The sequence below is a fragment of the Ranitomeya variabilis genome, chromosome 3 (genome assembly GCF_051348905.1).
Source record: "Ranitomeya variabilis isolate aRanVar5 chromosome 3, aRanVar5.hap1, whole genome shotgun sequence".
NCBI classification, from domain to species: Eukaryota; Metazoa; Chordata; class Amphibia; order Anura; family Dendrobatidae; genus Ranitomeya; species Ranitomeya variabilis.
The window spans coordinates 277,818,075-277,830,875 of NC_135234.1; positions in this window are offsets into that span (position 1 = coordinate 277,818,075).

Below are 12,801 nucleotides of genomic sequence, written 5' to 3' on the forward strand. Positions count from 1 at the left end.
GTGCTTGGTCTGCCATGGTTACAAACTCATAATCCTGTCCTGGATTGGAAAACAATGTCTGTGTTAAACTGGGGATGTCAGGGGGTTCATGATGATGCACCTCTGATTTCAATCGCTTCATCTACTCCTTCTGAGGTCCCTGAGTTTTTGTCTGACTATCGGGATGTTTTTGAGGAGCCTAAGCTCAATTCGCTCCCTCCTCATAGGGATTGTGACTGTGCTATAGAATTAATTCCTGGCAGTAAGTTCCCTAAGGGTCGTTTATTTAATCTGTCAGTGCCAGAGCATACTGCTATGCGGAATTATATTAAGGAGTCCTTGGAAAAGGGACATATTCGTCCATCTTCGTCCCCTCTGGGAGCAGGTTTTTTTTTCGTGGCAAAAAAAGATGGTTCCCTGAGGCCTTGTATAGATTATCGCCTTCTGAATAAGATTACAGTCAAATATCAGTATCCATTGCCATTATTGACTGATTTGTTTGCTCGCATTAAGGGGGCTAGGTGGTTCACTAAGATAGATCTTCGCGGTGCGTATAATCTTGTGCGGATAAAACAGGGTGATGAGTGGAAAACCGCATTTAATACGCCTGAGGGCCATTTTGAGTATTTGGTAATGCCTTTTGGACTTTCTAATGCTCCTTCAGTCTTTCAGTCCTTTATGCACAATATTTTCCGTGAATATCTGGATAAGTTTATGATTGTGTATTTGGATGATATTTTGGTGTTTTCTGATGACTGGGAGTCTCATGTTCTACACGTCAGGAAGGTGTTTCAAGTCCTGCGGGCCAATTCTCTGTTTGTGAAGGGCTCAAAATGTCTCTTCGGAGTCCAGAAAATTTCTTTTTTGGGGTACATTTTTTCTCCTTCTACTATTGAGATGGATCCCGTCAAGGTTCAGGCGATTTGTGACTGGACACAACCTACATCTGTTAAGAGTCTTCAGAAGTTCTTGGGTTTTGCTAATTTTTATCGTCGGTTCATTACTAATTTTTCCAGTGTTGTTAAACCTTTGACTGATTTGACTAAAAAGGGTGCTGATGTTGCTAATTGGTCTCCTACGGCTGTGGAGGCCTTTCAGGAACTTAAGCGCCGGTTTTCTTCTGCTCCTGTGTTATGTCAACCAGATGTTTCACTTCCTTTTCAGGTTGAGGTTGATGCTTCCGAGATTGGAGCGGGGGCGGTTTTGTCACAGAGAAGTTCCAATGGCTCGGTGATGAAGCCATGTGCGTTCTTTTCTAGAAAATTCTCGCCCGCCGAGCGCAATTATGATGTGGGTAATCGGGAGCTTTTGGCCATGAAGTGGGCATATGAGGAGTGGCGTCATTGGCTTGAGGGTGCTAGACATCGTGTGGTGGTCTTGACTGATCACAAAAATCTGATTTACCTTGAGTCTGCCAGGCGTCTGAATCCTAGACAGGCTCGTTGGTCATTGTTTTTTTCTCGTTTCAATTTTGTGGTTTCATACCTGCCAGGTTCAAAGAATGTGAAGGCAGATGCTCTTTCCAGGAGTTTTGTGCCTGACTCTCCTGGAGACTCTGGGCCTACTGGTATCCTTAGGGATGGGGTAATATTGTCCGCCGTCTCCCCAGACTTGCGACGTGCATTGCAGGAGTTTCAGGCGGATAAACCTGATCGTTGTCCACCAGAAAGACTGTTTGTTCCGGATGATTGGACCAGTAGAGTCATCTCCGAGGTCCATTCTTCTGTGTTGGCTGGTCATCCTGGAATATTTGGTACTAGAGACTTGGTGGCCAGGTCTTTTTGGTGGCCTTCCTTGTCAAGGGATGTGCGCACCTTTGTGCAGTCTTGTGAAGTGTGTGCTCGGGCTAAGCCTTGCTGTTCTCGGGCCAGTGGGTTGTTGTTATCCTTGCCTATTCCGAAGAGGCCTTGGACGCACATTTCCATGGATTTTATTTCAGATCTCCCTGTCTCACAGAAAATGTCCGTTATCTGGGTTGTGTGTGACCGCTTTTCTAAGATGGTTCATTTGGTACCCTTGCCTAAGTTGCCTTCCTCTTCTGAGTTGGTCCCTTTATTTTTTCAGAACGTGGTTCGTTTGCATGGGATTCCGGAGAATATCGTTTCTGACAGGGGATCCCAGTTTGTGTCTAGATTTTGGCGGACGTTTTGTGCTAAGATGGGCATTGATTTGTCTTTCTCGTCTGCATTCCATCCTCAGACGAATGGCCAGACGGAGCGAACTAATCAGACCTTGGAAACCTATTTAAGGTGTTTTGTTTCTGCTGATCAAGATGACTGGGTTGCCTTTTTGTCACTGGCCGAATTTGCCCTTAATAATCGGGCTAGTTCTGCTACTTTGGTCTCTCCTTTCTTTTGTAATTCGGGGTTTCATCCTCGTTTTTCCTCTGGTCAGGTGGAGCCTTCGGATTGTCCTGGAGTGGACGTGGTGGTGGACAGGCTACATCAGATTTGGAATCAGGTGGTGGACAATTTGAAGTTGTCTCAGGAGAGGACTCAGCAGTTTGCTAATCGCCGTCGCCGCGTGGGTCCCTGACTTCTTGTTGGGGACTTGGTGTGGTTGTCTTCTCGTTTTGTCCCTATGAAGGTCTCTTCTCCTAAGTTCAAGCCTCGGTTCATCGGTCCTTATAAGATCTTGGAGATTCTTAACCCTGTATCTTTTCGTTTGGATCTCCCAGCATCGTTTGCTATTCATAATGTGTTCCATCGGTTGTTATTGCGGAGGTATGAGGTGCCCGTTGTTCCTTCGGTTGAGCCTCCTGCTCCGGTGCTGGTGGAGGGAGAATTGGAGTATGTTGTTGAGAAGATCTTGGATTCTCGTGTTTCCAGATGTAAACTCCAGTATTTGGTTAAGTGGAAGGGTTATGGTCAGGAGGATAATTCCTGGGTGGTCGCCTCTGATGTTCATGCGACTGATTTGGTCCGCGCCTTCCATAGAGCTCATCCTGATCGCCCTGGGGGTTCTCGTGAGGGTTCGGTGACCCCTCCTCAAGGGGGGGGTACTGTTGTGGATTCTGTTTTTGGGCTCCCTCTGGTGGTTACGGCTGGTACTAGGTGACTTTGGTGGGTTGCGGTCTCTGCTTTCCACCTGTCCATCAGTGGCTGGGTGTTTCCTATTTAACCTGGCTTTTCTGTCATTCCCTTGCCGGCTATCAATGTACTCAGATGTGCTCAGTTTGGTTCCTGACTACCTGCTCCCAGATCTCTCAGGATAAGCTAAGTTCTGTTTTTTAGTTGTTTGGTTTTTTGTCCAGCTTGCTAATTATGACTCTATGCTAGCTGGTAGCTCTGGTGGGCTGAGGTTCTCCCCATGTGCCATGAGTTGGCACATGGGTTCTTGTAATCTCAGGATGGTTTTTGATTAGGGTTTTTTGCTGACCGCTCAGACCCCTTTTGTATCATTCTGCTTTCTAGTTATAGCGGGCCTCATTTTGCTAAATCTATTTTCATCTCTATGTGCGTGCCTTCCTCTCATTTCACCGTCAATACATGTGGGGGGCAACTATACCTTTTGGGGTTCATTCCTCTGGAGGCAAGCTAGGTCTTTATTTCCTCTGCAGTGCTAGTTAGCTCTTAGGCTGGCGCGTGGCGTCTAGAATCAATGTAGGCACGCTCCCTGGCTATTTCTAGTTGTGTTTGTCAGGAGTAGGGCAGCGGTCAGCCCAGGTTCCATCACCCTAGAGCTCGTCCGTTATTTATGTTATTTTGCTTGTCCAGTGCGATCCCTAGCCATTGGGATCCATGACACCACTCATGCTATCTCTGATTGTCCTAAGCGCATTAAGCGGTTCGCTAGGTCTGCCACCATTGGTACGGTACAGCCAAAATTTCTTTTGTCCGTTACTCTGATTTGCTCTTTGTCGTCCTATTCTGTTATGGCATTTGTGGATTCAGGCGCTGCCCTGAATTTGATGGACTTGGAGTTTGCCAGGCGCTGTGGTTTTTTCTTGGAGCCCTTACAGTATCCTATTCCATTGAGAGGAATTGATGCTACGCCTTTGGCCAAGAATAAGCCTCAGTACTGGACTCAATTGACCATGTGCATGGCTCCTGCACATCAGGAGGATATTCGCTTTTTGGTGTTGCATAATCTGCATGATGTGGTCGTTTTGGGTTTGCCATGGCTACAGGTCCATAATCCAGTATTGGATTGGAAATCAATGTCTGTATCCAGTTGGGGTTGTCAAGGGGTACATGGGGATGTCCCATTGTTGTCAATTTCGTCTTCCGATCCTTCTGAAGTCCCTGAGTTCTTGTCAGATTACCGGTATGTATTTGATGAGCCCAAATCCAGTGCCCTACCTCCTCATAGGGATTGCGATTGTGCTATTAATTTGATTCCTGGTAGTAAGTTTCCGAAGGGCCGACTGTTCAATTTATCTGTGCCAGAACACGCCGCTATGTGGAGTTATATAAAGGAGTCCTTGGAGAAAGGGCATATTCGCCCGTCGTCATCACCGTTGGGAGCAGGGTTCTTTTTTGTGGCCAAGAAGGATGGCTCTCTGAGACCTTGTATAGATTACCGCCTTCTCAATAAAATCACCGTCAAATTTCAGTACCCTTTGCCGCTACTGTCTGATTTGTTTGCTCGGATTAAGGGGGCTAGTTGGTTCACCAAGATAGATCTTCGAGGGGCGTATAATCTTGTGCGTATTAAACAGGGCGATGAATGGAAAACAGCATTTAATACACCCGAGGGCCATTTTGAGTACCTGGTGATGCCATTCGGGCTTTCTAATGCTCCATCTGTGTTTCAGTCCTTTATGCATGACATCTTCCGAAAGTACCTGGATAGATTCATGATTGTATATTTGGATGATATTTTGGTCTTTTTGGACGATTGGGAGTCTCATGTGAAGCAGGTCAGAATGGTGTTCCAGGTCCTTCGTGCTAATTCCTTGTTTGTGAAGGGGGCTAAATGTCTCTTTGGAGTTCAGAAGGTTTCATTTTTGGGCTTCATTTTTTCCCCTTCTACTATCGAGATGGACCCTGTTAAAGTTCAGGCCATTTATGATTGGACTCAGCCTACGTCTGTGAAGAGCCTTCAGAAATTCCTGGGATTTGCTAATTTTTACCGTCGCTTCATCGCTAGTGTTGAGCATTCCGATACCGCAAGTATCGGGTATCGGCCGATACTTAGCAGTATCGGAATTCTGATACCGAGATCCGATACTTGCCGCGTATCGGATACCGGAATCGGAAGTTGCCAGGACTCAAACTGCACAAATTTGCACGAATTCAGCCAATGAGAATGATTCCAAGAGTGGGCACATCCTGTTCAGCATGGAGGGCATGAAACTACTGGCAAGGCTGTGATTGGCTGCTGAAATGATGTCATGCTGCAGTTTAAAAGTCGCTGGCGCCATTTTGCACTCACTCTGCTGTGAATTCAGTTAGTGACAGGACGCTGTTTGCTGACTGAGGGCCAGTTTAGAGATAGCGATTTGCTTCATTGTTCTTTTCCAAGGCTAATTTAGCAACCGCTGTGTTCACCTACTAATCACTAGAGTTGAGCGACCTTTACATTTATAGGATCGGGTCGGGTTTCACGAAACGCGACTTTTTCAAAAGTTGGGTCGAGTGAATTCGGCCGATCCTATAAAAAAGTCGGGGTCGGGGTCGGCCGAAACTCGAAACCCAATGCAGTGCATTGGGTTTCCAATTGTTCCCAGGGTCTGAAGGAGCGGAAACTCTCCTTCAGGCCCTGGGATCCATATTTAAGTGTAAAATAAAGAATTAAAATAAAAAATATCGCCATACTTACCCTCTGATGCACCCTGGTACTAAGCGGGAACCTTCCTTCCTTAGAATCAGCCTTCCAGGACCTTGCGGTGACGTCGCGGTGACGTCGCGGCTTGTGATTGGTCGCGCGGCCGCCCATGTGACCGCTCGCGCGACCAATCACAAGCCGCGACGTCTGTCATGAATCCCAATGGCTAGGGATAGCACAGGACAAGCAAGGTACAAATATATAACGGACGAGCTCTAGGGTGATGGAACCTGGGCTGACCGCTGCCCTACGCCTGACAAACGCAACTAGAGATAGCCAGGGAGCGTGCCTACGTTGGTTCTAGACGCCACGCACCAGCCTAAGAGCTAACTAGCACTGCAGAGAAAATAAAGACCTCACTTGCCTCCAGAGGAATGAACCCCAAAAGGTATAGTTGCCCCCCACATGTATTGACGGTGAAATGAGAGGAAGGCACACACATAGAGATGATATATATAGGTTTAGCAAATTGAGGCCCGCTGTAAACTAGAAAGCAGAACGATACAAAAGGGGTCTGAGCGGTCAGCAAAAAACCCTAATCAAAAAACCATCCTGAGATTACAAGAACCCATGTGCCAACTCATGGCACATGGGGAGAACCTCAGTCCACTAGAGCTACCAGCTAGCATAGAGACATAATAAGCAAGCTGGACAAAAAACCAAACAACTGAAAATCAGCACTTAGCTTATCCTGAAAGATCTGGGAGCAGGTAGGCAGGAACAAAACAGAGCACATCTGAATACATTGATAGCCGGCAGGGGAATGACAGAAAGGCCAGGTAAAATAGGAAACACCCAGCCTCTGATGGACAGGTGGAAACCAAAGGCCGCAACCCACCAAAGTCACCCAGTACCAGCAGTAACCACCAGAGGGAGCCCACAAACAGAATCCACAACAGTACCCCCCCCTTGAGGAGGGGTCACCGAACCCTCACGAGAACCCCCAGGGCGATCAGGGTGAGCTCTATGGAAGGCGCGGACCAAATCAGTCGCATGAACATCGGAGGCGACCACCCAGGAATTATCCTCCTGACCATAACCCTTCCACTTAACCAAATACTGGAGTTTGCGTCTGGAAACACGAGAATCCAAGATCTTCTCAACAACATACTCCAATTCTCCCTCCACCAGCACCGGAGCAGGAGGCTCAACCGAAGGAACAACGGGAACCTCATACCTCCGCAACAACGACCGATGGAACACATTATGAATAGCAAACGATGCTGGGAGATCCAAACGAAAAGATACAGGGTTAAGAATCTCCGAGATCCTATAAGGACCGATGAACCGAGGCTTGAACTTAGGAGAAGAGACCTTCATAGGGACAAAACGAGAAGACAACCACACCAAATCCCCAACAAGAAGTCGGGGACCCACGCGGCGACGGCGATTAGCAAACTGCTGAGTCTTCTCCTGAGATAACTTCAAATTGTCCACCACCTGATTCCAAATCTGTTGTAGCCTGTCCACCACCACGTCCACTCCAGGACAATCCGAAGACTCCACCTGACCAGAGGAAAAACGAGGATGAAACCCCGAATTACAAAAAAAAGGAGAGACCAACGTGGCAGAACTAGCCCGATTATTAAGAGCAAATTCGGCCAGTGGCAAAAAAGCAACCCAGTCATCTTGATCAGCAGAAACAAAACACCTCAAATAAGTTTCCAAGGTCTGATTAGTTCGCTCCGTCTGGCCATTCGTCTGAGGATGGAATGCAGACGAGAAAGACAAATCAATGCCCATCTTGGCACAAAACGTCCGCCAAAATCTAGACACAAACTGGGATCCCCTGTCAGAAACGATATTCTCCGGAATCCCATGCAAACGAACCACATTCTGAAAAAATAAAGGGACCAACTCAGAGGAGGAAGGCAACTTAGGCAAGGGCACCAAATGAACCATCTTAGAAAAGCGGTCACACACAACCCAGATAACGGACATTTTCTGTGAAACCGGGAGATCAGAAATAAAATCCATGGAAATGTGCGTCCAAGGCCTCTTCGGGATGGGCAAGGATAACCACAACCCACTGGCCCGAGAACAGCAAGGCTTAGCTCGAGCACACACTTCACAAGACTGCACAAAGGTACGCACATCCCTAGACAAGGAAGGCCACCAAAAAGACCTGGCCACCAAGTCTCTAGTACCAAATATTCCAGGATGACCAGCCAACACAGAAGAATGGACCTCGGAGATGACTCTACTGGTCCAATCATCCGGAACAAACAGTCTTTCTGGTGGACAACGATCCGGTTTATCCACCTGAAACTCCTGCAATGCACGTCGCAAGTCTGGGGATACGGCGGACAATATTACCCCATCCCTAAGGATACCAGTAGGCCCAGAGTCTCTAGGAGAGTCAGGCACAAAACTCCTGGAAAGAGCATCTGCCTTCACATTCTTTGAACCTGGCAGGTATGAAACCACGAAATTGAAACGAGAAAAAAACAACGACCAACGAGCCTGTCTAGGATTCAAACGCCTGGCAGACTCAAGGTAAATGAGATTTTTGTGATCAGTCAAGACCACCACACGATGTTTAGCACCCTCAAGCCAATGACGCCACTCCTCAAATGCCCACTTCATGGCCAAAAGCTCCCGATTACCCACATCATAATTGCGCTCGGCGGGCGAGAATTTTCTAGAGAAGAATGCACATGGCTTCATCACCGAGCCATTAGAACTTCTCTGTGACAAAACCGCCCCCGCTCCAATCTCGGAAGCATCAACCTCAACCTGAAAAGGAAGTGAAACATCTGGTTGACACAACACAGGAGCAGAAGAAAACCGGCGCTTAAGTTCCTGAAAGGCCTCCACGGCAGCAGGAGACCAATCAGCAACATCAGCACCCTTTTTAGTCAAATCAGTCAAAGGTTTAACAATACTGGAAAAATTAGCAATGAACCGACGATAAAAATTAGCAAACCCCAAGATCTTCTGTAGGCTCTTAACAGAGGTAGGTTGTGTCCAGTCACAAATTGCCTGAACCTTGACGGGATCCATCTCAATAGTAGAAGGAGAAAAAATGTACCCCAAAAAAGAAATCTTCTGGACTCCGAAGAGACACTTTGAGCCCTTCACAAACAGAGAATTGGCCCGCAGAACCTGAAACACCTTCCTGACCTGTAGAACATGAGACTCCCAGTCATCAGAAAACACCAAAATATCATCCAAATACACAATCATAAACTTATCCAGATATTCACGGAAAATATTGTGCATAAAGGACTGAAAGACTGACGGAGCATTGGAGAGTCCAAAAGGCATTACCAAATACTCAAAATGGCCCTCAGGCGTATTAAATGCGGTTTTCCACTCATCACCCTGTTTTATCCGCACCAGATTATACGCACCGCGAAGATCTATCTTAGTGAACCACCTAGCCCCCTTAATGCGAGCAAACAAATCAGTCAATAATGGCAATGGATACTGATATTTGACTGTAATCTTATTCAGAAGGCGATAATCTATACAAGGCCTCAGGGAACCATCTTTTTTTGCCACGAAAAAAAAACCTGCTCCCAGAGGGGACGAAGATGGACGAATATGTCCCTTTTCCAAGGACTCCTTAATATAATTCCGCATAGCAGTATGCTCTGGCAGTGACAGATTAAATAAACGACCCTTAGGGAACTTACTGCCAGGAATCAATTCTATAGCACAGTCACAATCTCTATGAGGAGGGAGCGAATCGAGCTTAGGCTCCTCAAAAACATCCCTATAGTCAGACAAAAACTCAGGGATCTCAGAAGGAGTAGATGAAGCGATTGAAATCGGAGGTGCATCATCATGAAACCCCTGACATCCCCAGCTTAACACAGACATTGTTTTCCAGTCCAGGACAGGATTATGAGTTTGTAACCATGGCAGACCCAGCATTAGTACATCATGTAAATTATACAGTACAAGGAAGCGAATCACCTCCTGATGAACGGGAGTCATGCGCATGGTCACTTGTGTCCAATACTGCGGTTTATTCATAGCCAATGGTGTAGAGTCAATTCCCTTCAGAGGAATAGGAACTTCCAGAGGCTCCAGACTAAAACCGCAGCGTTTAGCAAATGACCAATCCATAAGACTCAGGGCAGCGCCCGAATCCACATAGGCATCGACGGAAATGGAAGACAGTGAAAAAATCAGAGTCACAGACAAAATGAACTTAGGCTGCAGAGTACCAATGGCAAAAGATTTATCAAGCTTTTTTGTGCGTTTAGAGCATGCTGATATAACATGAGCTGAATCACCACAATAAAAACACAATCCATTTTTCCGCCTATAATTTTGCCGTTCACTTCTGGACTGAATTCTATCACATTGCATAGTCTCAGGTGCCTGTTCAGAAGACACCGCCAACTGGTGCACGGGTTTGCGCTCCCGTAAACGCCGATCAATCTGAATGGCCATAGCCATAGACTCATTCAGACCTGTAGGCGTAGGGAACCCCACCATAATATCCTTAATGGCCTCAGAAAGACCATTTCTGAAGCTTGCAGCCAGGGCGCACTCATTCCACTGAGTAAGCACCGACCATTTCCGAAATTTTTGACAATATATTTCCGCTTCATCATGCCCCTGAGAGAGGGCTAACAAAGCCTTTTCAGCCTGAATCTCCAGGTTAGGTTCCTCATAGAGCAATCCCAATGCCAGAAAAAACGCATCCACACTGAGCAATGCAGGATCCCCTGGTGCCAATGCAAATGCCCAATTCTGAGGGTCGCCCCGCAGGAAAGATATTACAATCCTGACCTGTTGAGCAGGGTCTCCAGAGGAGCGAGATTTTAGAGAAAGAAACAATTTACAATTGTTCCTGAAATTCAGGAAGGTAGATCTATCTCCAGAAAAGAACTCTGGAATAGGAATTCTAGGTTCAGACATGGGAGTGTGAACAACAAAATCCTGTATGTTTTGAACTTTTGCCGCGAGATTACTCAGGCTGGAAGCCAAACTCTGGACATCCATGTTAAACAGCTAAGATCAGAGCCATTCAAGGGTTAAGAGGAGGTAAGAAGCAGCTAGACAGCAATTAAGGGCTAGGCAGCAAAACTCTGAAGGGAAAAAAAAAAAAAAAAAAAAAAAAAAATCCCTTAAACACTTCTTTTTCTCCTGCTTCAGCCCAAACAATTAACACTTTGTGGCCGGCTATACTGTCATGAATCCCAATGGCTAGGGATAGCACAGGACAAGCAAGGTACAAATATATAACGGACGAGCTCTAGGGTGATGGAACCTGGGCTGACCGCTGCCCTACGCCTGACAAACGCAACTAGAGATAGCCAGGGAGCGTGCCTACGTTGGTTCTAGACGCCACGCACCAGCCTAAGAGCTAACTAGCACTGCAGAGAAAATAAAGACCTCACTTGCCTCCAGAGGAATGAACCCCAAAAGGTATAGTTGCCCCCCACATGTATTGACGGTGAAATGAGAGGAAGGCACACACATAGAGATGATATATATAGGTTTAGCAAATTGAGGCCCGCTGTAAACTAGAAAGCAGAACGATACAAAAGGGGTCTGAGCGGTCAGCAAAAAACCCTAATCAAAAAACCATCCTGAGATTACAAGAACCCATGTGCCAACTCATGGCACATGGGGAGAACCTCAGTCCACTAGAGCTACCAGCTAGCATAGAGACATAATAAGCAAGCTGGACAAAAAACCAAACAACTGAAAATCAGCACTTAGCTTATCCTGAAAGATCTGGGAGCAGGTAGGCAGGAACAAAACAGAGCACATCTGAATACATTGATAGCCGGCAAGGGAATGACAGAAAGGCCAGGTAAAATAGGAAACACCCAGCCTCTGATGGACAGGTGGAAACCAAAGGCCGCAACCCACCAAAGTCACCCAGTACCAGCAGTAACCACCAGAGGGAGCCCACAAACAGAATCCACAACAGACGTCACCGTGACGTCACCGAAGGTCCTGGAAGGGCTGAATCTTAGGAAGGAAGGCTGCCGGAAAGAAGCCGAGGGTGAGTATATTCCTATTAGTTATATACTCACCATCGGACGCACCCTGCTTCTTTCCGGCAGCCTTCCTTCCTAAGAATCAGCCCTTCCAGGACCTTCGGTGACGTCACGGTGACGTCGCGGCTTGTGATTGGTCGCGCGAGCGGTCACATGGGTGGCCGCGTGACCAATCACAAGCCGCGACGTCACCGCGACGTCACCGCAAGGTCCTGGAAGGCTGATTCTAAGGAAGGAAGGTTCCCGCTTAGTACCAGGGCGCATCAGAGGGTAAGTATAGCGATATTTTTTATTTTAATTCTTTATTTTACACTTAAATCTGAATTCCGATACCAATTCCCGATATCTTAAACATATCGGGAATCGGTATCGGAATTCCGATTCCAGATTCAGAAGATCGCCGACTTCATGGCCGACCCCACACAGGGGTCGGGTCGGGTTTCATGAAACCCGACTTTGCCAAAAGTCAGCGACTTCTGAAAATTGCCGACCCGTTTCGCTCAACCCTACTAATCACCTTGCTTTTGCCTTGCAGCGCTGTTTTCACAGCGATCTGCAAGGTCTGTGTGTGTGTGTGTGTGTGTGTGTGTGAGTGCAGCCCACTCTCTAGTCTGTGTGCAGCCATAGGCCATAGCTGGTTGTATTCAGTTCAGGGAGGGTGGTTCATTGCCTCATACTGTTCTATATTTTTTTTTTTTCAAGTAGTGTAGTCTGCTGCTCATTTTTTCTAATAATTCCTATTAGTGTCTTTCCACCCGTATCCAGCTAACTTGTGGAAAAACACTACATAGGATAAAGTAGAGGAGGTTTTTTGGGCCTTGCAGCGCCGTTTACGGCTGTCTGCACGGTCTCCGTGTGACTGCAGCTCGCCCTGTAGTCTGTGAGCAGCCATAGCCTGGTTGTATCCAGCTCAGGGTTCTTCACTGCGTCATACCGTCAAATCAATTTTCCCTTTTGTTTTAAGTAGTGCAGGCTGCTGCACATTTTTTCAAAAAATTCCTATTAGTGTCTTTCCACCCGTATCCAGCTAACTTGTGGAAAAACACTACATAGGATAACGTAGAGGAGGATTTTTGGGCCTTGCAGC